Source organism: Phycodurus eques, chromosome 2, assembly GCF_024500275.1.
Source record: "Phycodurus eques isolate BA_2022a chromosome 2, UOR_Pequ_1.1, whole genome shotgun sequence".
NCBI lineage: Eukaryota > Metazoa > Chordata > Actinopteri > Syngnathiformes > Syngnathidae > Phycodurus > Phycodurus eques.
In genome coordinates, this window is record NC_084526.1 from 17117553 (window position 1) to 17123002 (window position 5450).

A 5450-nucleotide genomic window follows, 5' to 3' on the forward strand; every position below is an offset into this window, starting at 1 on the left:
TAGCCCCTATGTCTGACCTGCTAACAGAAAACTATCTGTTACGTAGAACTTAGCCTAAAAAATAACCGCTACCTGTCGTCTCCTGGCTACGTACAGGAAAGTAAGCAAATGTGGCATGTTAACAAGCTGCTAGCCCATGAGCGTGAAAAGCTAACAGAAAACTATCAGGTTTTGTACAACTTACTATGACAAAACATTTGAAACTACATTATTACAGATTGAATAAACACACAGAGATTCTGGCATGATACAAGGTGAAGAGACCAATTAGTTGTAGCTGTCTGTTAGCTATAGCTTGTCTAGTCATTTGGTCACCTATCAACATAATTATATATGAGTCCTCGATTTACAGTGGTACCGACCTAAAACATTTTGGGGATACGAACGCTCATCACCTAGTTAGCGCAGAAGACTACATTGTCACACGGTACAAAGGTTCAGTAGCCACCGTACTTACTGTTTTGATTTGATTGTTTTATATTCATAGTTTTTAATGCAAATATTCAAATATTCATTTTAATGCAAATATTCACTCTAATTATGACTTCACGACACAATTAACATAGGTTAGTGATAGACTATAATGTGTTTCAACTTTGTATGAATCCGAGTTGTGTTGCCGCCATAGGAACAGAACTCGGTCATAAACCGAGGAGCCCTGTACTGGACCACACCAATTCAAACCCATGATATTGATAAATACAAACCCCAATTCCAATAAAGTTGGAACATAGTGTAAAATGTAAATAAAAACATAATACAATGATTTGCAAGTTCTTTTCAACTTATATTCAATTGAATACCCCGAAAGAATGTGAATGCACTACAGATTTTCAAACTGATGAATGTAATTGTTTTTTGCAAATATTCTCTCCTGTTGAATTTGATGCCTGCAAAACATTCCAAAAAAAGCTGGGACAGGGGCAACAAAAGACTGGGAAAGTTGAGGAATGCTAAAAAAAACACCTGTTTGGAACATTCCACAGGTTAGTTGGAAACAGGTGAGTGCCATTATTGGCTATAAAAGGAGCATCCCCAAGTTGTTCACAAGCAAGGATGGAGTGAGCCTCACCACTCTGTGAACAACTTCAATCAGGGGATGTCATCTATCACTACCAACTGTGGGCCTGTGAAACCCTTTGAGACTCAAGGGTTATACAAATAAACTTGACTTAACTGAACTATGTGAGCAAATAGCCCAGCATCTTAAGAACAATGTTTCTCAACATACAGTACAATTGAAAGGAATTTATGGATTTCAACTATGGTCCATTATATCAACAAAAGATTCCCAGAATCTGGAGATATCTCTGCACGTAAGCGGCAAGCCGAAAACCAAAATTGAATGTCAGGCGGCGCTGCATTAAAAACCGGGATCATTGTGTAAATGATATTTCCATGTGGGCTCAGGACAACTTAAGAAAACCATTGTCAGCTAACAACATTCATCGCTACATCTACAAATGCAAGTTAAAACATTACCACGCAAAGCGAAAGCCATATATCAACAATACCCAGAAACGCAGCCAGCTGCTCTGGGCGCGATCTCATCTGAGATGGACTGACGCAGAGTAGAAAAGTATGCTGTGGTCTGACGAGTCCATATTGCAAATTGTTTTTGAAAATCATGGACGTCGTGTCCTCTGAGCCAAAGAGGAAAAGGACCATCCCGATTGTAATCAGTGCAATGGTCAAAAGCCAGCATCTGTGACTTTACTCGGGTGTGTTTGTGCCCATGACATGGGTAACTTGCACATCTGTGAAGGCGCCATTAATGCTGAAACATACATACAGATTTTGGAGCAACATATGCTGCCATCCAAGCCATCTTTTTCAACATTCCTGCTTATTTCAATGCCAAGCCAAATTCTTCATGTGTTACAACGGTGTGGCTTCATTATAAAAGAATGCAAGTTCGAGACTGCTCTAGACTCCTCACTAGGGTCGCGGGCGTGCTGGAGCCTATCCCAGCTATCATCGGGCAGGAGGCGGGGTACACCCTGAACTGGTTCCCAGCCAATTGCAGGGCACATATAAACAAATAACCATTTGCACTCACATTTACACCTACGGGCAATTTAGAGTTGTGAATTAACCTACCATGCATGTTTTTGGTATGTGGGAGGAAACTGGAGTGCCCGGAGAAAACCCACACAGGCACGGGCAGAACGTGCAAACTGCACACAGGCGGGGCCGGGAATTGAACCCCAGTCCTCAGAACTGTGAAGCAGATGCTCTAACTAGTCGTCCACCGTTCCACCCAGGTAGCATCCATTCATATTAAATACTGAGTGGAATCACCGAAGTGGTACAATTTGGAGTTCAACCCAAATATTTTGTGGGGGGGGGGGCAGGTCTCGGCAGTTGGGATGTTGCAGGGCAAGGAAAGGCTGATCCAAAAGGACTGATCCAGTGTTTTGTTTTTTTCTTTGACGTTTTTAAAAAATATTTTTGTGATATCAAACTATAAACGTTTAATGATAACCGTCAAACTCCCGTTTCCTCCCACATCCCAAAAGCATGCATACGAGGTTAATTGAAGACTCTAAATTGCCCGTAGGTGTGAATGGGAGTGTGAATGGTTGTTTGTTTCTATGTGCCCTGCGATTGGCTGGCAACCGGTTCAGGGTGTACCCCGCCTCCTGCCCGATGATAGCTGGGATAGGCTCCAGCACTCCCGCGACCCTTGTGAGGATAAGCGGCTCTGAAAATGGATGGATGGATGTTGTAATGGTGGTTAGCATGCCTTCCTCAAAGTTCTGAGGTTTGGGGTTTTAATCTTGGCTCCTGTGTGGAGGGAGAACCCATGTGCTTGCATGGGTTTCCTCTGGGTACTGCGGTTTCCTCCCACATTAAAGAAACATACAATTTAGATTCAATGAAGACTAAGTTGTCCATAGGTGTAAATGTAAGTGTGAATGCTTGTTCGTGTATATGTTTCTTGCGATTCGCTGGCGACCAGTCCAGAGAGTACCCCGCTCTCTTCCAAAATAGGGTCCGATTTACTCGTGAAGAGGAGCGGTCGCATCACAACCGCTTAACAACAAGGCTGGTCCCTTCTAACCTTTACTCCATGCATGCTCGATCAGCCATGTCCTGCCACCAAATCAGATTAGTGGGTGTGTATCTCCCACAATCTGCTGCGACAGAATCAGCCTCGAGGCATTGCTGAAATGGATACAGCAATATACAATGTAAGAGGGATGGCTTAGTGTGTGCATATGTGTGTGTGCATGTGTGTTAGTGAGGAGGGTCAGTGGGGAGCACACAGGACAAAGTCCCATCGTCTTAAAAAGGGACAAGAGGTACGTGACTCCATTGATCTTATCAGCTTGGATCTAAATGAAATGAGATGTTTTCAAAAGGTTAAATCCAATTGAAAGTTTGTTTTAGCGGTGGGGCTGTTAATAAAGCCACAAACCCCAAAATCATTTATCTCGGCGTCTATGGTGAACGAGCAAAGGACACAGTTAAGAGTGGATAGGGCCTCATTCATCCACAGGCCCACCCACGGTATGTATGTACATTATTTTTAGTATCATTAGATTTAAACTGTACACTGGATGAACTAATTTCACAGTGCCTAAAAATGTGGAAAAGATAAAACAGCTGATTGGAAAGATAGGAAAATAATGACTGCAAGCGTATTTACTAAATTGCAGATGGGGAAGGCGTCAAATAAATAGAGGCTGGGTTACAATATACAGTACTATATATCAAGTTAAACTGCAGTTTAAAACATAATAAAAATGATTACTACTTACTATTATGGAGAAATAGGAGCAGACTGGGTGAAATTTATAAATCATAAACATGATAGACAAATAATTGCAGAGCGACCGCCAACAAAAAATTTAGACTAAGATTAACCATTTCAAAACTTTCCTCCATTAATGTTACTTCTAACCTGTACAACTCAGGTTTTTTGTCGAGGGGAGGTAAAAATAAATTGAGATAATGCAGTTGCACAAGTGTGCACACCCTCTTATATCTGAGGATGTGGCTGTTTTCATAATTTACAAATCACATTTAAACTCATTAAATGCAAGTCCACACACAACTGCCATCAATTTAAGTGCCTCTGATTGACCCAAATAAAGTTCATCTGTTCTAGTTGGCTTTTTCTGACCTTTTTTGGTTTCTTGCAGAAGCCTGAAGGTTTTGTGCTAAAACTGACTGGTATTTGGAGCTGTTCATAATTCCCTCCACCTTGATGCTGCAACAACCATGCTTCACTGTCGGTGTGACGTTTTTGTTTTTGTAATGAGCAGTGTTGTGTTTGAACACAAACATACATTTTGGAATTAAAGCCAAAAAGTTCAACCTTCATTTTACTGGACCATAACACATTTTGCCATGTGTTTGGGGGATTTCAAGTGCGTTTTTGCAAAATGTAGCCGAGCTTCCATGTCACCATAGCCCATATACGGTATGATCAAGACGGGATACTGTTGTCACATGTACAAAAAGGCACATTTTCTACATAGCATGAAATCATCTTAATACTTACATGTGGGATGATGCCACAATCCAGCAGCAACTTATTTACAATGCTGCTGTTTTGGTTAGCAAAAAGTTCAAATGGTTAAATTTTTAATGTCCGTCGGTGAACGGGCGTGTCTCTGAACTGAGATATTTATTGATATTTGTTTTTATTTGATAGGAAAGGGGAAGTGTTTATTATTCAATATCTTTATAAAGTTATGTGAAAAGGGAGGGGTGCCTCTATTAGAGTGAGGTGATTTTTTTCTATATCTATAAATTGATGCAAAAATATAGGCATCTTTTTGAGGGAGGTGTTTATTTTTCAATATTTTTATAAATTGATGAGAAAAGAGAGGCATCTATTATATAGAAGCCTTTTTCATTATCTTAATAAATTGATGGGAAAACGACGGAGCCTACTAGGAGGAGGTGTTTATTTTCTATTAGCTTTACAAATTGATGGGGAATGTCCATTAGAGGGAGACATTTTTAATATCTTTATAAATATACAGTACAATAAAGTGGAACATCCAAGTCAAACACGCCACTGGTTGACTTCCAAGTCATCCTAATTTCAGAACAAATTTTCTCCATGGGAAATCATGTAAACCTTAGTGTCATAAAACCTTTATTGACAGTAAGGACGTTTTAAGAAACATTTGAACATTCTTAAATATTATACAAATGTAAAGACAAGTTAAGCGCCATATACCAAAAGTAAAACTACTCACCCTACCAGACAGGTTTTGCAGAGTAATGAAGGGTAAAAATGTGGCGTTTGTTGCCAATCAAGTTTATTGGTTATTAATTGTTATGCCGAAGGGATGCAACAAAATGCTATGGTGTTGATAGGTAACGGCCATAACTCAACACAATTTCATTATTACCTATGTATTTAGAAGTTAAATTGTTAACTTAATTAAACGCAAATGAGCAAAAATACAAATAAATAAAAATCACTCGAC